Source organism: Globicephala melas, chromosome 17 (genome assembly GCF_963455315.2).
Source record: "Globicephala melas chromosome 17, mGloMel1.2, whole genome shotgun sequence".
Taxonomy (NCBI): Eukaryota; Metazoa; Chordata; class Mammalia; order Artiodactyla; family Delphinidae; genus Globicephala; species Globicephala melas.
Genome location: NC_083330.1, coordinates 44,107,948 through 44,128,464, shown reverse-complemented (window position 1 = coordinate 44,128,464; position 20,517 = coordinate 44,107,948). Strand labels below are relative to the sequence as shown.

Here is a 20,517-nt window from a genome sequence, read left to right as displayed (position 1 = left end):
TTAGTTGCTCTGCGGCATGCGGGATCTTCCCGGACCAGGGCTCGAACCCGTGTCCCCTGAATTGGCAGGCAGATTCTTAACCACTGTGCCACCAGGGAAGTCCCTGAAATCTTATTCTTATGTGAAAGAGATGTGATAGAGGTTTTCTCAAATTTGACAATAATCCTAAACATTTACATGACATTTTCAGGAGCAAACTGTTAGACTGAGTAGTAGCCATTGAATGGAAGGACTTGAGACCCCCTAGAGGGTGGCTTGGCTGAGCGAGTATGCTAGAATTCAGGGGAGGGAGGACCACTGTGCAGGTCAAGTCTTCTTGGCTGTAGGACTGGAGTTGTTGGTTAAGCCGAAAAAAAAAAAAAGTTTCCAGTAAATGAACTTCCCACGACCTGCCACCTTTTTAGTTCGGGCTGGACGCATGTTGCATTTCGTCTGGGAATTCTAAAAAGTGGGATGTAAGTATTCAAACCCTTTTAGAAAAAAGCTCAGGGTCATATTTTAGAATTAGAGCAGCCAGTCGGTAGTTGCTATTACTAATACATCAATTTGGATTATAGAGAAGACTTACCTAAATTAGGCCAGCAACTATTAATTGTAGCCTACAGCTCTTGGTAAAACTGTCCTTGCCTTTGAAGCCTGCATTTAGCTTAGGGGTGGGATGTTTCTTTAGAAAAAGACGTGAAAAATGCAAAATGATCCTGGACTCAAATCGATGAAACCTCTTTCAGTTGTCTTTCTCCTCTCCCCCGTCGCAGTTTTGGTACTTTGCCTAGTTCACCGCGGAATCACTGAGTTTCTGATTCAGAGCCGGCAGAGCCGCCGTGCGGGCTTCCCGCCTCCAGGGGGAGCACCAGCCGCGGCGTAGTGAGGCCGCTCTGGCCAGCTGGGGCCCCGACTCGTCTCAGTGGTCAGCCCTTCCCCTCCGCCCGCCGCCGCAGGCGCCGCCGCCGCTGGGACGGTGCTGCCGCTGTTACCGCTGCTCGGCCGACTTGAAGGTACCTGGGCCTCGGCCCGCGAGCGGCCTCCGGACGGAAGCCACTGACACCTCTCCCGCCAGCCCCGAAGCACTGGAAAGCATCGGCCCGGGGCCTGGCTGCAGGGAACCAGACCCGTGGTGGTGCGACGGGTGGCTTCCTGGCGGGTCTGTGCCGCTCGCGAGAGCTGGGAGGGCCTGCGAGGGTTCTGGGGGTTTTGTGGGTAAAGGCTGCGCGGTCGGCCGCGGCGGGCGGAGCTGGGGCGGGCGTGCTCGCGGGGCTTCGCAAGGTCGGAGGTCCGAGCCGAAGCCCGCGGCCGGCTTCTAGGCGCCGGTCCCGAGAAGGTGCGCTGTGTCTTGCGTTGGCACAGATAGTACGTGGCCGTTTACTAGGCGCCCGTAGTCTAGGCGTAAACAGAAGCTGCTGAGAGGTGAGTGGACTGTCCCGATGGCACACGACCCCGGGTGTCCGGGTTAAAAGACAGCATTGCCTCTTATTCACATGCAATGCTGGAAGCAGATTGTCTTCCAGTACAGTGCTCTGCCTCGAGAAAAACACGTTTATTCTTCAGAACGGTCCACAGTGTTCAGAATTGGCTACAGAACATAACGAGGTAAAAAAAATATACCATTGAATAGTAACCCTTCTCACTCTTTAAAAAATGACGGTGGTACCAAGGAACTCTTAGCTTAAAGAGCTGTATTATCAGTGATGTAGAAATTATAGTAATAGCTCTCTTCAGTGCTTACTATATGTCATTGTGCTGGGTGCTTTAAAACCTAGTACCTTTATTTAATCCTTGTAGCAACCGTAGGAAGTACCATTTCCATTTTACAGGTAAGGAAACTGAGGAACAGAGTCTGAATTTACTTGTCCGAGGTCAGACAGCTAGTAAAGGGTGAGATGGGATTTGAACCTCATTCATCTCCCTTACTCCAGTGCTTCTGCTTGTTACCTATCCAAACACGTTCCCTAAGACTTTTATTTGCTTATTAATTTGACTTGAACCAGCTTGAACTGATTTCTCTCAGGTTTAATTTTCATGGCTAAATGCAAGAGTCCTGTACCAACTTATTTTTAGTTTAAAAGGAGTTTAGGGCTTCCCTGGTGGCGCAGTGGTTGAGAGTCCGCCTGCCGATGCAGGGGACACGGGTTCGTACCCCAGTCCAGGAAGATGCCACATGCCACGGAGCGGCTGGGCCCGTGAGCCGTGGCCGCTGAGCCTGTGCGTCCGGAGCCCGTGCTCCGCAACGGGAGAGGCCACAACAGTGAGAGGCCCATGTACCGCAAAAAAAAAAAAAAAAAGGAGTTTAATGAGAAAAATGTTTACTCATTAAGGAGAATAGTGATAATAAAGTTAAGCATGAACTAGGGCCCTCACTGCTCTGATGCACTTTGATTTGAAGTAGAGTTGGATTTATTTGGTTGTTAATGAGCTTCATTACTTTTCTTCATTATTTGCATTTTGATACCATTTGTAGTGAGTTCACTTTGCCTTTGCAATATTAGGTACAGTAGTGTTGAAGGGAAATGAAAGATTTTTCGATGACAGAAAGTTAATATTTTAGAGGATGTAGGAAAGACTGAAGTAAAAAGGAATTAAGAGGTTTGGGGCATGTTATTTAGAGCAGATTGTGTTACTATATGGAAGAGAAAGATTTCCAGTTTCTGTCAATGTCAGAAGGGAAATGGTATTTCCGTTTGTGGAAAGAAGTTAGATACTGTAGTGTCCTAAACACTTAGCCTTATCAGGATTTAAGAGTTTGCATATTAAGCATTCCCGTAGCAAATGTACACTGAGTGCCTCCCAGGGCCAAGCACTGTTCTAAGCATTGGGGATGCAAGAGGAACAAAAGAAAACAGCATTCTTGTCCTCCGGGAGGTAACATTCCACTGGAGGAAGGTGGGGATGGAGACAGTAAATAAAATACTTTATAAAAATTAAAATATATCCAGTCAGATGGTAACAGTTGCTTAGAAAAAAAATAAAGCAGTGAAGAGGGATAGGGAGCACCAGAGAAGGAGCAGAAGCAGTTTTTTTTGTTTGTTTGTTTTTGTTTTTAACATCTTTATTGGAGTATAATTGCTTTACAATAGTGCGTTAGTTTCTGCTTTATAACAAAGTGAATCAGTTATAAATATACATATGTCCCCATATCTCTTCCCTCTTGCATCTCCCTCCCTCCCACCCTCCCTATCCCACCTCCTAGGTGGTCACAAAGCACCGAGCTGATCTCCCTGTACTATGCAGCTGCCTCCCACTAGCTATCTATTTTACGTTTGGTAGTGTATATATGTCCATGCCACTCTCTCACTTTGTCACAGCTTACCCTTCCCCCTCCCCATATCCTCAAGTCCATTCTCTAGTAGGTCTGTGTCTTTATTCCCGTCTTACCACTAGGTTCTTCATGACATTTTTTTTTCTTAGATTCCGTATATATGTGTTAGCATGCAGTATTTGTCTTTCTCTTTCTGACTTCCTTCACACTGTGTGACAGACTCTAGGTCCATCCACCTCACTACAAATAACTCAATTTCATTTCTTTTTATGGCTGAGTAATATTCCATTGTATACATGTGCCACAACTTCTTTATCCATTCATCCGATGATGGACACTTAGGTTGCTTCCATCTCCTGGCTTTTGTAAATAGAGCTGCAGTGAACATTTTGGTACATGACTCTTTTTGAATTATGGTTTTCTCAGTGTATATGCCCAGTAGTGGGATTGCTGGGTCATATGGTAATTCTATTTGTAGTTTTTTAAGGAATCTCCATACTGTTCTCCATAATGGCTGTACCAATTCACATTCCCACCAACAGTGCAAGAGTGTTCCCTTTTCTCCACACCCTCTCCAGCATTTATTGTTTCTAGATTTTTTGATGATGGCCATTCTGACCAGTGTGAGATGATATCTCATTGTAGTTTTGATTTGCATTTCTCTAATGATTAATGATGTTGAGCATTCGTTCATGTGTTTGTTGGCAATCTGTATATCTTCTTTGGAGAAATGTCTATTTAGGTCTTCTGCCCATTTTTGGATTGGGTTGTTTGTTTTTTTGATATTGAGCTGCTTGTAAATTTTGGAGATAAATCCTTTGTCAGTTGCTTCATTTGCAAATATTTTCTCCCATTCTGAGGGTTGTCTTTTGGTCTTGTTTATGGTTTCCTTGCTGTGCAAAAGCTTTGAAGTTTCATTGGGTCCCATTTGTTTATTTTTGTTTTTCTTTCCATTTCTCTAGGAGGTGGGTCAAAAAGGATCTTGCTGTGATTTATGTCATAGAGTGTTCTGCCTATGTTTTCCTCTAAGAGTTTGATAGTGTCTGGCCTTACATTTAGGTCTTTAATCCATTTTGAGTTTATTTTTGTGTATGGTGTTAGGGAGTGTTCTAATCTCATACTTGCACCTGGCCAGTTTTCCCGGCACCACTTATTGAAGAGGCTGTCCTTTCTCCACTGTACATTTCTGCCTCCTTTATCAAAGATAAGGTGACCATATGTGCATGGGTTTATCTCTGGGCTTTCTATTCTGTTCCATTGATCTATATTTCTGTTTTTGTGCCAGTACCATACTGTCTTGATTACTGTAGCTTTGTAATATAGTCTGAAGTCAGGGAGCCTGATTCTTCTAGCTCCGTGTTTTGTTCTCAAGATTGCTTTGGCTATTCGGGGTCTTTTGTGTTTCCATACAAATTGTGAAATTTTTTGTTCTAGCTCTGTGAAAAATGCCAGTAGTAGTTTGATAGGGATTGCATTGAATCTGTAGATTGCTTTGGGTAGTAGAGTCATTTTCACAATGTTGTTAAACCAAATAAAGAAAAAGAAAAAGTCTTTTCTTATGCAACAATTAAACTAAAGCGGATGTCTCCTAGCAATAATGGATTCCAGGAAGCAGTGGAGTGATAGCCTCAAAGTGCTGAGGGAAAGTAAGCGTCAGCTACAATCTTGTAATCACATGAACTATCATTCAAAAATAAACTCAAAGTCACTTTAAAATTTCCAAAGACTGAAAGAGTTTACTACTCATGGATCCTCATTAAAGGACTGAAGGATGAACTTCAGTCAGAAGAGTGAATCTACAGGCATGGGATTTTTTTAAAAAGAGTGGTCTGATTGATAAAATGTTGATAATTTAGTTAACCATTCTTTTAAAAATTGGGTTTTTTTTTTAAAGGTAAAATTAAACGCTAGACAACAATCATGAAATGGAATGTTCTGTAGTGGTTATAGTGGACTCAGAATAAAATTTCTGGATAATTTTAGAATTTGAGAATAAGAAAAATTATTAGCATGTATGTCAAAATAACATTTGTTAGTAATCCTACATTCAGGTGGAATAGGGAATGGCAAATAATTGTTACTATGAAGACTAAATTTCGGAGACTTGCCATACAAGATACCAAAAACTATTATAAAGCCAGAGTAATTAAGACAGTGTGGTATTGACACATATATGTCCCATAGACTGTGGGAACAGAATAGAGATACACATAAACAGAAATTTGTTATATGTTAGAGCCACATTGTCCAGTAGCTACGACTACATAAGGCTTATTTAAAATTTAAATGTATGGTACCTAGCATTAATAACTGCAACACTGGCTCTCAGCAGTCTGGTGTTCTCATATTTAGTGCTATTTTAAAGTATTTTTGAAGATATATCTTTGTGGGGTTTGGGGATATTTTTTAAAACCTTATGTATATATGCCTTGGGACATAGCCAGGGAATTATATTTTCTAATTTCAAACTGAATGCTGCTACATGTGTTTTAAAAAAACTTCTCTTCTGTATTTCCCTTATCTCGAGAGGAGAAAGAAAATTGTCACATCAAATCTGTTGTAAAAATAATCCTAACTAATTCAGAAACTTTCCAAATAAGCAAAATTTAAAATTGAGAGTACTGAAATTGATTGAGATATCCCTGATGAAATTAAGAGATGGCAAATTGGAAATGTTTTCTCTGACACAGCTAAAAGCTCATTAGCAATAATAAGATTGCAGTTTCTGCAAAAATAAAGAAGTAATTAAAAGAAGAGAGGGACCTCAAAGAAAAGATCAAACGATTTGAAGATGGAGTCAGAAGATGTGGAATTATATTACCATTATGTTGCCTCAAGTTAATATAGAGAGATTTTTCAGCAGCTGGAAAAATTTGCACAAAAATATGCTCACAACTCATTTGCAGTGCTAGTAATGCATTTGTAAAATTATGCTGTCAGAAAAAATCAAATTCATTTTTCGTTTTCAATTTTTTGGGATTCTTGCCATTTTTATTACTTCATGTGGTTTATTTTTAGATAATATTTCACTTTATTTTTCTGCTGCATTGTATTAGGATGATAGTGTATGCCCACTTATATTTTTACCAGTTTATATTTTTATTTGATGCTCTGAAATGTTATTAATGTTTTTGAGGTGTATTGAACATTTAATTTTACTTGTTAAAACATGAATTCTGAATTAAAAAAAATAAAATAACCAGTATTTATGCTAATGTTTCCATATTATATAAAATAAGTATTGAAATATCCATACTTTCATTTTGCTTTAATATTTCATTTCTAGCTAACATGTGCCTGCTATGGAAGGAGGTAACAAATATTGGTTTATTATTTCTAAGTAATTCCTACTTCTTAGACATCAAAAGACTTTCAAGAAGTAGTCATATGAACATGGTTTCCCTTTTTTTGTGTGTGTGAGGTTTTTTTTTGAAAGTTTTTCAGCTTTATTTGAAATCAGTAGTAGACAAAGTAAAACAACATTTTATTATTTTCACCTAGAAGATTAACAAAGGTCAGTCTCACCATGTTGATGAAGAGTCACTATCTCTCTCTTTTTTTTTTTTTGGTGTTTCATGTAACTTTTTAAGAAATTTTATTTTATTGAAGTATAGTTGATTACAATGTGTTAGTTTCTGGTGTACAGCAGAGTGATTCAGAGTGATTATACACATATATATACATCCTTTTTCATATTCTTTTCCATTATGATTTATCATAGTATACTGAATATAGTTCCCTGTGCTATACAGTAGGACCTTGTTATTTATCTTTTTAGTGTAGTTATGGTCTGTGGCCACCTTCAGTGGGTGTCTTCATTCCTAAATGGTTGTCACCATTTAGACCTTACGTATGCTAATTTCCAGACTCCACTGAACGTATGTTTGAATGCATACTTTACATTACATTTGTACCATACATTCATTTAACCATAAAAGTATGAAATGAGCACTTAGTTTGCAGTAGGCACTGCTAGACACTGTGGATCATGTTATCAAGACAGGCAAGCTCCTGCCCTCAAAGAACTTATTTTCAAATGGAGATATACAGGAAATGATTAACCAAATAAGCAAATAGTAAAATTATAGATTGTGGTAAGAACAGGAATGAAGTAAACCGGGTGATGTGAAAAGTAAGTTGTGGGGATAAGTACCTTTGAGCTGAGACCTGAGTGCTGAGAATGAGCCAGTTAAGTGAAGATCTATCTTCACTTAAGAGGAAGTACATTCCCGTAGAGGGGAGAGTAAGTGCAAAGGCCCTAAGGTAGAAAAGAGCTTCAGGGAGCATGAAGGAGGCAGGCGGGGCTAGAGTATAGAGAGCAAGAAGCGGGGATGGTGAAAGCTAAAATTGGGGAGGTAGGCAGGAGCGAAATCATTCAGGGCTTTTGTAGGCCATGGTAAGGGTTTTAAATGTTATCTTAAATGTGTTGGGTTGCCATCGACTTATTTAAAGCAGAGGAATGACATGAAGTGATTTGTGTTTTTGAAAGATTTTGTTTACATGTGGAAAATGAATTGTAGAGGGGTGAAGGTATAAGTGGAGAATGGTTAGGAGTTTATTGGAGTAGGCTAGATAAAAGGTCATACTTGGACCATGGGAATCACTAAGAAGTTTTTTTTAGCTTGGAAGTGATGTTCACAAAGAATGAAATGAGAAAATGAACATGGCAACCTAGTGTAGATTGACTGGGATGGGGGTGATAGGGGAGAGAACGAGACTGAGAGACCAATTGGGAAAGCATTGGAAAACTTCTCATATAAGGTTGTTTGTCAGAATGCAAAGTAAGAGTTGAAATAGTATAAATGGAAAGGAAAAAATTTGAGAGACAACGAAAGAAGAGTTGACAGGACTTTATGTCTGATTCAGTGTCAGGAGAAAAGAAGGCATCAAGGATGGTGATTAGAAACGTGGTTTACTAGAGTCCCATCTGTATATCTTGCCTTCACCTCAACATCATATCTGCGTACACACACACACACACACCAACAAAAACTCTGTACCACTGACAGAAATTTGGAAGTGTTTCTGTTGGGGGGGGAGCAGTGTGGAGTGTTGGGTGTTAGATGTGATGCGGAAGTGGAAGCAAGATATCCAGATGGGTCTGTGTATAGAACTGCCTTGTGTACTCACATTCCAGTGTACAGTACTGTTACTATCTCTTTCGATTTCTCTGCTCACTCTGCCCTTTCAGAGCACCAGATTCTTAAGAATTGCCTCTGAGTTCCTGCAGGGCAGAAATCTTTTTACCTGTTGTTACCAAGATGGGGAAATACTTTTGCCCTTAATTCAGGCTGAATTTCTTTAAGGGGAACTTTCACTAGGAAACTAAGCAAAAAATCTAGCATTTTATATTTATATATTGCATTATAGTTTTCAAAGTCCTTTTGTAGATAGGGCAGATATTATTATCCCAATTTTACAAATGAGGAAACCAAGGCTCTTAGAGACTGACTGCTTAAGATCGTACCGTAGAAAATGGCAGTTAGGACCTAAGATGCAAATCTTTTGATTAATATGTAGCCCTCAGTGCCTATCATAAAGAATAGTTCTTGATAAATTCACAGAGCAAAAATCTCTTGATTCAAGTCTTTAGGTCTGCCTTTACTGTTTATAGCTTATGATCACCTAACTGGTTAGGTTTCTAGCTTCAATCTTACCTAGATTGAGAGGGAAGTGGTACCTTTAGGTTAGCAGAACCCTGACACTGAAATTTGATAGAATTCTTCATTTTTTCTGGAAGTTATTTTTTAGTCTTTTATCCAGTTGTCAGTCCCCTTAGGCCTTCCCCTCTGACCTTACACTTACACACATTGTCTTTGCTTCTATATGTCATGGTCCTCTGGATGGGGAAGGCACCTTCTTCCCTGGTGGAAATGGGAGTGAGCCTTAGAAGTGAGTGAGCCTTAGAAGGAACCAGAAGCTGGCTGAAGAGATGGACAGTTGTACAGACAGATTTCTTCCTGCTCGAGGTAGCCAAAAGGGGGCTAAAGAAGAGGTTGAGAGATGTAAATGGGAGACATTTTATAAGGCGTGATAGAGTAGAAAGGGTAAAAGATAATCCAGAAATAGTTGTGCTAAGAGAGAGTTCAGGGTTAGGATCTGGGTGGTGGAACCAAGTTCCAGAGGACAAAGTCCAAGGAAGGGAGCCTGAAGTGAAGTGGAGATAAAGATATTTGACATTGAGAAATTTGAGGAACTCTTGGGTTAAATCTTTTTTAAGTGATAAGTTACACACAGGAAACCATCCAATAAAATATAATTAAAAACTAAAATTTGGGCCAGAGAAGTTAGAAGGCAAGTGGTATGAAAAGGCAGTATATACTGTAAAAAATTTTAGGTTCATTTGTATTTGTATTACTGGGGGGGATGGTGGGGATGTGCTAGAGTATCAATAAATTTAACAGTTACTTTGAACTCAAAAGTTTGCCTTTAGTTTGTTTTTGTATCTGTTCTTATGCTTTTCTGTAGTTTTAAATGCTAAACATTTCATTTCCTAGATCATTTTCCCAAATCCAAAGCTTGTGAATTCTGAGAATGTAATTTGCTTCATTTATCTAAATATAAGAAATTTATCCTCCCATCTATTGTTTGAAGACCATGAAGTAATCATCTTTTCATAGTATTTTAAAGAATAATTTTCCTATCATAATTATCTTTGCTTGACAATGCAGTTCTCTTGAGTACAAGGACAAATGTTCAAAGTAGCAATTGTTCAAACTTAAAAAAAAAAGACTCTTCCTAACAGTTTTATAGTACGTCATGACACTATCTACAGTTCATACAGAAAAAAAATTTTGAAATGAAGACATTTACCATATTATTCCCAGTTTCTTTAGTATTTGTCACAGACCAAATGACAAAATACTAAATCATTTTAAGAGACTGAAAATAAGGACCAGAAGGAAAATGAGGTTTGTATTTGCTAAACCTAACAAACAATTTTAATTGACAATGTTAAGAAAATCACTCTGCTGAGAAGACATTTCAGTGCATCTGGAAGAGCCATGTATCTATTAAAACTTGAGACCTTAATCACTGACCACTCTTTCCCATATTGGTCACAATGGCCTGGTAGGTCTTTGGGCAGTCTATAAAAATAGTTCCATGGGAAACTGATACAGGGATTTGCCAGCCCCTATTCCTGTTTCTGAAAGATACCCTAGAACCTGATTACACCAGACCTAAGTAAACTGAGCCAACTCACAGATCCAATGTGTGGGAGCCAGGTCTCAGTCAGGAAGAGGATTGCTGTGATGCATTGTCCCTCTATTCAGAATTGCTGTTCTACTGAAGAAGCTACCAGGACTGCTGATTCAGTTCCACTTTACAATACTGGCATTTCCCACTTCTTGCCCCACATCTTAGGATCGTAAGTGGCAGCATGAGGAAGACTCCAGCCAAAAATTACAGCTTCTGCTTGTAATCCTATACTTATTTTTATCCTCATAAGCTGGGCTAAAAAACCAGAAAAAACCTAGTGGGAAAAAAAAAAATCCCTATTTCTCTTTCTTGAACCTAGAGCCGTTTCTAAGCATATAACTCACTACTTTCTTTTCTCAGGGTATCAAAAGATGCCTCCCGAAATAGGTTACCCACAGTCCAAAGGAGAGACAGCAGGAAAAGAACCAAAGGCTCCCTTTAAAGCCTCAGACGCTCCTCAACTTTCTTATTAGAACTCTGTACTCACTTCCTACCAAAGGTCTCATCCTTAATTCTTATTTCCAGTGGGGAGAAAGAGGAAATTACTACCCCATATGGTATCTATACAAATAAACATGCCATTTTTGAAGGTTCGGCTACGTGAGCCCCTTAGGCCTGTCTTTAGTCACTTTTTCATTGCGCATTCTTATTATTTACCAGGGTCCCTAGAGGTTGGAATGAGTGGAGTAGGATGTGGGTCTAATGATGATGTGTAAGGAGTTCCTGATTTTTAAGGGTCTACCTAGGCCATAAGTGTAAGCATCATGGAGCTCTAGACTAGAGTGATTTGCATAGCCTTACCAGCAGTCAGACCACACCTCAAAGTCCACTAGGTCCTCTCTTGGGTTGTATAGCTTAGGGAGGGTCCTGTGTCACTAGAACGGGTGTTTTATATTAAGGATGCAATACATGCTAGCTTCCATTTAGCACATAATTCAGAGCATGAATGGGAACAGATTATAGGAGAACTGTGAAAGCCTATTATGTTGAAGATGATGTACCTTATATTTCTACCATAGATGATGAATAGGGCTAGAACCTTAGAGGTGAGGGTTGGCATGTAAAGTTACAGCCTCTCTGGTTCTCAGTATCCTTATTTGTAAAACAGGGAGATTGGGTTCGATGATCTAGGTTAGATGATCCTGGATGGCCCTTCAGCTGTAAAAATTTCATAGAAATACTTAAGTTTCTCCTAAGAACACAGTCTTGTGCTTTCAGATTATTTGAGGTGAAGTCTGGTTAAATTTTGTGAACTATTTAGGAAATAAGGAATAATTTACAAAAGTTGTAATTCCTATATTTTAAAATAACACCAAAGAAATGAATAAGAAAGTCATTTTTGTAGCACTTTAACAATTCTGTATAAATGAAGTCTGATAAGGTGGGTTTAATGAGGTTTAGATTTTTTTAAAGGCCTGGAATCATATTTATGCTATTTATTTGCTTGGTAAACTGGTCTTTTTTTTTTTTTTGTCTGTGTTGCACGGCTTGCGGGATCTTAGTTCCCCAGCCAGGGATTGAACCTGGGCCAAGGCACTGAAAGCGCTGAGTCCTAACCAGCGGACTGCCAGGGAATATTCTCTTCTCTTTTCTTTTCTTTCTTCATTGAGATATGATTGGCATACAACATTATATTAGGTAAACTTTTCTTTTTTAAGGAAAATTGAACTTCATCCCAATTCTGAACAGTTTCAAAATTAGTGAGAATTATAATAAGTGACTGTGAAATGGGACAAAGGGAAACTTCAAAGGCCCTCACTCCTCTTGCTTGTTCTAGATGCTCACATTGCTCTTGAAGCCCAGGTAGGCCACATGGTGGCACCATTAGTTCATGTAAATAAAATACAGCTGTGTCTAGGAAAAAACTGATTTTAAAAAAAATCAGATAACTTTATTACAGAAGTACTACATGTGCATGAAAGACTTCACATTGCAGTGGGCCCACAACTGGAACAAGCCACCAACCAGGATGGGTCACCAACCAGGATGGGCCACCAACCAGGATGGGCCACCAACCGGGATGGGTCACCAACTGGGATGGGCCCACCGTACCCCAGCGGCTGCCTCCTTGAGAATGGATGGTGGTCCACTGTCTCCATGGAGCTGGAAACAAGACATGGCCACAGCCTGAAGTAGGACTGTGGGCAGCTTCCAGTCCATGCCTAAGATGGCCTTCGTCTCATTTCCCCCTCAGTGGAGATATGATCTGCTGCCACAACTGCTTTTCCCTCCTCCCCTGAGACGTAACGTCAGTGAGGTCAGAGGCCCAGGAATTGTGTCACCTTCACCGCAGGACTGAGGGGTCACTCTAGGCAGGTAACATCAACCTGCTGCTTCCTTTCCAGAACCTCTGACTGCCTCGGGCGGGACATCTGACTTTCTGATTCGCCAGGTTGTAATCCTTCCATTAAGGTGCCTCTTAATTAATGACACCCGTTTGCTGGTTTGAAAATAAATTAAATATTGACAGATTCAAAAAAAAAAGACTTCACATTGACCTCTCAGTGCTTATTTAATGTCTTTATTATATAATTACAGATTATAAATTGGAAACTTCTATGGGAGGAGGTTCCTTGCTAAGAATTTTAAACACGGTAAACAGTAAAACTTTTGGAAAATACTGAAAGGCATTAGAGTAAAATAAAATATCCAGGGCTTCCCTAGTGGCGCAGTGGTTGAGAGTCCGCCTGCCGATGCAGGGGACACGGGTTCGTGGCCCTGTCCGGGAAGATCCCACATGCCGCGGAGCGGCTGGGCCCGTAAGCCATGGCCGCTGAGCCTGCCCATCCGGAGCCTGTGCTCCGCAACGGGAGAGGCCACAACAGTGAGAGGCCTGCGTACCGCAAAAAGATAAAAAAATAAAATATCCAAGATAAACAATGTTCTCTTTGTGAAAAGTTAATTTTTATTTATTTTAAACCAGTATCTTTCTGAAATTTGAATTGTAACTAAATTTAAATAATGCAAGAAATAATAAGTAATATAAATATTGCAGGAAATATGTATCAGAAACTCTTGGTTGGTGTGTTTTGATTTCCTGATAGAGAAATAAAAACTTAGGCAAGTGTTTTCTCACTATCCCAACAAGTAAGAAATAGTTGAGAATAACAAGTCCAGGAATGTAGTCACTCCCTGTAAAGTGGAAAGTATTTCCAAATATTTTTATTTTTCTCACACTTAAAAAAGTTTACTTTGTGTGAAATGATTGCAAAGAATTAATCAGAATATATGTGTTAGACTGATGCTTCCTGTAAAGTAAAAAACATTTCCAGGTATGTTTTTGTCTGTTTTTCCGCAGTTTAAAAAGTTTACTTTTAATGAAATAATTCTGAGTTAATTCGGAGTGTGTGGGCTAGTCTGATGTTTCCCTTTATATAACCTTTGATGAAAAGATTTGCTAAACTACTTCATTATGTAAAAAGAATCTTACAAAAACAAACTTAGGGACTTAGTTTTTTCACCCATAAAATGAGGATAACAATAGTACTTACCGTATAGGTTTTTTTCATGAGGACTAAATTAGTTATTACAGGAAAAATCCTTAAACAGTACCTGGAGTAATAATAACTTAATAAATGTTAAACATGTTGCTAAGCAGTTGTTTGCAGAGTAATAGCAAACATACAAATAAATCATTTTTCCTTTTTAATTATAAATAATAAACATAGCAATAAATATTTATAAACATAAATAAATCCTTTGTTCCCTAAGAGCACCACCTAAGTAATACCCGATTAGCCTACTTTTAATTATTATATGAACTTAAACACAACTGGCCTTTCTTAAGGTAGCATCTGTAATTCACACATTTGAAATTAACCTCCCCTTTAGTGCATTAAAACATTTTTAATTATGAAGTAATTGATAGCTTGGCATTGAAGAAATCACAAGATTAAAAATTTTACCAGATTCGACTTGGAAATACCATAAAACATGTGTTCTCCACAGATTTAAATATAAAGTAAACATGTTTCTGTGGTGGGTCCAGATTTATCTAAAAATTACTCTTTTTGAACTTCTGTTAATTATTTTTGAGCCTTGGAAGTAAAATTCAGAAGGTTCTACTTATAAACTTCCTCCTTTAAATGTTCTTCATGGTACTGCGATAGCCTGAAAGGATAGTATTCTCAATTCTTTTTTTTGTTTACTTACTACCATGCTTTCAAAAGGGGGGCTACCCTTTTCCTTTTTTTAAGAACTCAAATATTTACATATTTTTTGCCTTTGTTTTGGTAGATACCTCAAAGGTTGAAATATGGAATCCTACCCGTAAGATTTATGTGAATCTCAGACCCAAGACAATCTTCAAAAAAACAGATAAATAAGGATCCTAAATCCAACTTAGTTTAAGATGAACTGTAAACCAGGATGTTGGAAGTTTTATAGTGAGCAAAACGAGCATTGCATCAAGATTGCTATCACAGTAAAACCATTTGCCAATAAAAAAATGAAATTGGTTCCCCAGCCTTACATTATAGTCAGATCCATCTGTGTCACATCTTTTAAATACATTGCCTGAAAACCCATTGTGATAGTCAAATTTTGACCAAAAATATTATTTTAATATTCTCTTAGACATCTACATTTTGATTGGCTTAAAATGTCAGTGAATTTGAATTTGTGTAATAATTAGAAAAGTATAGGGAAAATTCTTTTTTAGTGTGCTAAGAAATTCAGTAAGAAAATTATGGTACATGCATACAATATAACATGACCATTAAAAATTGTAATAGAAGACTGGTAACATGGAAGCATGTTCACAGTATAATTTTAAAAGTTTAACATTAGTAAGTATATTATGAATTTAAAAAATATAGAGAGAAAAAAGCTGTGAGACCATAGCACCAAAATGTTAATGATAGTTATTTCTAGTTGGTAGGATTATGAGTAACTTATTTTCTTCTCTTTGTTCATATTTATTTTAAGAATTTCACAATGAACTGTAGAATTAGTCATAAGAAAAAAAATGTTACTTTAAAATCCTGTTACAATGAACTTAATTGAGTGTACATTCAGCAAAGAATTATTGGATTCTCTCACGTCTAGATTTCAAGAAATAACACGTCAGGCACTGTGTAATCTGCCAGGGTGCACAGACAGGTCAGACCCATTTTTTATCTTCTGGAGGAAGACTGTCAGGAATTTTAGAAAACGGTTCTGCACAAGTAACAAAGCTTTGTATGAACTGTTTTCTCCTGGTTATCTTCATAACTGTATAGAAGCTGCATGACATATTGCAAATATTATAGACTAAATTTGAAGTCCACTCTGCCACGTACAGTAATATGGCCTTAAACACATTAAGGCCATATTAAGGCCACTTTTCTGAGCCTTGCAAATTATTAAGACCACTCTATTAGAGAAGTATAGCTGCTGAAGATAAACAGACTGAAGAAATATATTATCGATATTTTGGGAAGGGGTTTAAATTATTGTTAAAATGTTTACTTGCTCACAGCTAAATTTCTTTTAGGTTGAGCTTTTTTTTTTACCCTTTCCTAATATCTGTGGAATCTGTGCAGTGCTTAGGTTTTAAGAACAGTAATTGTAAAGTGCAAGCAGTTAGGATTTAATGAATTCATTGGATGTTCTTGTTTTATGGTTCTTTGAGGTTATTTTATATTTTAAAAACAACTGTATCCTTTTAAAAGGGTAAGAATAACTAAGTGAGGTATAGTGAATCCAGATTTGGGGGTTCCATTTACTGTATGTCATTCTCAGATTTAGTACTTTGACATTAGAATATGCAGGCATTGAGATCTGATAGCACATCTCTTCAGGTGTGCCATTTTTCCCTTGAATTTTGTTGAAGTGTCTGGTGCTTTGATCTCTGACCAAAGTTGCTATATAGGCATAAGGCTGTCAGTCCATTTGAACCATTTGTAGCACTTAGTCTTGCCTTTCCCAGTGACCTTTCAAAATGAAAAATAAATCAATACATTCTGTATGGTTGGTGATATTTGGTATGGAAGACCAATTTAAAGTTATGTTATAATAAGTATATGTTAAAATAGAACACGGTTTCTCCATTTGTTCTTTTTTTTCCCATTTTTTTAAACATCTTTATTGGAGTATAATTGCTTTACAATGGTGTGTTAGTTTCTGCTTTATAACAAAGTGAATCAGTTATACATATACATATGTTCCCATATCTCTTCCCTCTTGCATCTCCCTCCTTCCCACCCTCCCTATCCCACCCCTCTAGGTGGTCACAAAGCACCTAGCTGATCTCCCTGTGCTATGCGGCTGCTTCCCACTAGCTATCCATTTTACTTTTGGTAGTGTATATATGTCCATGCCACTCTCTCGCTTTGTCACAGCTTACACTTCCCCCTCCCCATATCCTCAAGTCCAATCTCTAGTAGATCTGTGTCTTTATTCCCGTCTTGCCCCTAGGTTCTTCATGACCTTTTTTTTTTTTCTTAAATTCCATATATATGTGTTAGCATATGGTATTTCTTTTTCTCTTTCTGACTTACATCACTCTGTATGACAGATTCTAGGTCCATCCACCTCACTACAAATAACTCAATTTCGTTTCTTTTTATGGCTGAGTAATATTCCATTGTATATATGTGCCACATCTTCTTTATCCATTCATCTGTTGATGGACACTTAGGTTGCTTCCATGTCCTGGCTATTGTAAATAGAGCTGCAATGAACATTTTGGTACATGACTCTTTTTGAATTATGGTTTTCTCAGTGTATATGACCAGTAGTGGGATTGCTGGGTCGTATGGTAGTTCTATATGTAGTTTTTTAAGGAACCTCCATACTGTTCTCCATAGTGGCTGTACCAATTCACATTCCCACCAACAGTGCAAGAGTGTTCCCTTTTCTCCACACCCTCTCCAGCATTTATTGTTTCTAGATTTTTTGATGATGGCCATTCTGACCAGTGTGAGATGATATCTCATTGTAGTTTTGATTTGCATTTCTCTAATGATTAATGATGTTGAGCATTCGTTCATGTGTTTGTTGGCAATCTGTATATCTTCTTTGGAGAAATGTCTATTTAGGTCTTCTGCCCATTTTTGGATTGGGTTGTTTGTTTTTTTGATATTGAGCTGCGTGAGCTGCTTGCAAGTTTTGGAGATTAATCCTTTGTCAGTTGCTTCATTTGCAAATATGTTCTCCCATTCTGAGGGTTGTCTTTTGATCTTGTTTATGGTTTCCTTTGCTGTGCAAAAGCTTTGAAGTTTCATTGGGTCCCATTTGTTTATTTTTGTTTTTCTTTCCATTTCTCTAGGAGGTGGGTCAAAAAGGATCTTGCTGTGATTTATGTCATAGAGTGTTCTGCCTATGTTTTCCTCTTAAGAGTTTGATAGGGTCTGGCCTTACATTTAGGTCTTTAATCCATTTTGAGTTTATTTTTGTGTATGGTGTTAGGGAGTGTTCTAATTTCATACTTTTACATGTACCTGTCCTGTTTTCCCAGCACCACTTATTGAAGAGGCTGTCCTTTCTCCACTGTACATTTCTGCCTCCTTTATCAAAGATAAGGTGACCATATGTGCATGGGTTCATCTCTGGGCTTTCTATCCTGTTCCATTGATCTATATTTCTGTTTTTGTGCCAGTACCATACTGTCTTGATTACTGTAGCTTTGTAATATAGTCTGAAGTCAGGGAGCCTGATTCCTCCAGCTCCATTTTTCGTTCTCAAGATTGCTTTGGCTATTCGGGGTCTTTTGTGTTTCCATACAAATTGTGAAATTTTTTGTTCTAGTTCTGTGAAAAATGCCAGTAGTAGTTTGATAGGGATTGCATTGAATCTGTAGATTGCTTTGGGTAGTAGAGTCATTTTCACAGTGTTGATTCTTCCAATCCAAGAACATGGTATATCTCTCCATCTATTTGTATCATCTTTAATTTCTTTCATCAGTGTCTTATAATTTTCTGCATACAGGTCTTTTGTCTCCTTAGGTAGGTTTACTCTTAGATATTTTATTCTTTTTGTTGCATTGGTAAATGGGAGGGTTTTCTTAATTTCACTTTCAGATTTTTCATCATTAGTGTATAGGAATGCCAGAGATTTCTGTGCATTAATTTTGTATCCTGCTACTTTATCAAATTCATTGATTAGCTCTAGTAGTTTTCCAGTAGCATCTTTAGGATTCTCTATGTATAGTATCATGTCATCTGCAAACAGTGACAGCTTTACTTCTTCTTTTCCAGTTTGGATTCCTTTTATTTCTTGTTCTTCTCTGATTGTTCTGGCTAAAACTTCCCAAACTATGTTGAATAATAGTGGTGAGAGTGGGCAACCTTGCCTTGTTCCTGATCTTAGTGGAAATGGTTTCAGTTTTTCACCATTGAGGATGATGTTGGCTGTGGGTTTGTCATATATGGCCTTTATTATGTTGAGGCAAGTTCCCTCTATGCCTGCTTTCTGCAGGGTTTTTATCATAAATGGGTGTTGAATTTTGTCGAAAGCTTTCTCTGCATCGATTGAGATGATCGTATGGTTTTTGTCTTTTTTTTTTTTTTTTTTGCGGTACGCGGGCCCCTCACTGCTGTGGCCTCTCCCGTTGCGGAGCACAGGTTCAGCAGCCATGGCTCACGGGCCCAGCCGCTCCGCGGCATGTGGGATCTTCCCAGATCGGGGCACGAACCCGTGTCCCCTGCATCGGCAGGCGGACTCTCAACCACTGCGCCACCAGGGAAGCCCAAGATGATTGTATGGTTTTTCTCCTTCAATTTGTTAATATGGTGTATCACATTGATTGATTTGCGTATATAGAAGAATCCTTGCATTCCTGGAATAAACCCCACTTGATCGTGGTGTATGATCCTTTTAATGTGCTGTTGGATTCTGTTTGCTAGTGTTTTGTTGAGGATTTTTGCATCTATGTTCATCAATGATATTGGCCTGTAGTTTTCTTTCTTTGTGACATCTTTGTCTGGTTTTGGTATCAGGGTGATGGTGGCCTCGTACAATGAGTTTGGGAGAGTTCCTCCCTCTGCTATATTTTGGAAGAGTTTGAGAAGGATAGGTGTTAGCTCTTCTCTAAATGTTTGATAGAATTCGCCTGTGAAGCCATGTGGTCCTGGGCTTTTGTTTGTTGGAAGATTTTTAATCACAGTTTCAATTTCAGTGCTTGTGATTGGTCTGTTCATATTTTCTATTTCTTCCTGGTTCAGTCTCAGCATTTCTAAGAATGCCCAGTGCATTTCTAAGAATTTGTCCATTTCTTCCATGTTGTCCATTTTATTGGCATAGAGTTGTTGTAGTAATCTCTCGTGATCCGTTGTATTTCTGCAGTGTCAGTTGTTACTTCTCCTTTTTCATTTCTAATTCTATTGATTTTAGTCTTCTCCCTTTTTTTCTTGATGAGTCTGGCTAATGGTTTATCAATTTTGTTTATTTTCTCAAAGAACCAGCTTTTAGTTTTATTGATCTTTGCTATTGTTTCCTTCATTTCTTTTTCATTTATTTCTGATCTGATCTTTATGATTTCTTTCCTTCTGCTAACTTTGGGGTTTTTTTGTTCTTTCTCTGATTGCTTTAGGTTCAAGTTTAGGTTGTTTATTTGAGATGTTTCCTGTTTCTTAAGGTAGGATTGTATTGCTATAAACTTCCCTCTTAGAACTGCTTTTGCTACATACCATAGGTGTTGAGTCGTTGTGTCTCCATTGTCATTTGTTTTTAGGTATTTTTTGATTACCTCTTTGATTTCTTCAGTGATCTCTTGGTTATTAAGTAGTGTATTGTTTAGCCTCCATGTGTTTGTATTTTTTACAGATCTTTTCCTGTAATTGATATCTAGTCTCATAACGTTGTGGTCGGAAAAGATACTTGATGCGATTTCAATTTCCTTAAATTTACCAAGGCTTGATTTGTGACCCAAGATGTGATCTATCCTGGAGAATGTTCCATGAGCACTTGAGAAGAATGTGTGTTCTGTTGTTTTTGGATGGAATGTCCTATAAATATCAATTAAGTCCATCTTGTTTAATGTATCATTTAAAGCTTGTGTTTCCTTATTTATTTTCATTTTGGATGATCTGTCCATGGGTGAAAATGGGGTGTTAAAGTCCCCTACTATGATTGTGTTACTGTCG

General features: G+C 38.2%; 1 protein-coding gene across 4 annotated transcripts in view; it reads left to right on the top strand.

The window, feature by feature from the left end:
• The first annotated feature begins 870 nt into the window (after positions 1–870).
• ANKRD46 (ankyrin repeat domain 46) overlaps positions 871–20,517 on the top strand; it is a 37,714-nt gene continuing 18,067 nt past the window's right edge. Inside the window, exon 1 of one of the 4 annotated variants that reach the window (XM_030863009.2) lies at positions 871–995. The gene's annotated coding sequence lies outside the window, so the exon portion shown is untranslated. Of the gene's footprint in view, positions 1,142–1,216; positions 1,405–20,517 lie in introns of those variants that run through there. The other 3 variants (XM_030863012.2, XM_030863010.2, XM_030863011.3) reach the window with 3 other exon arrangements.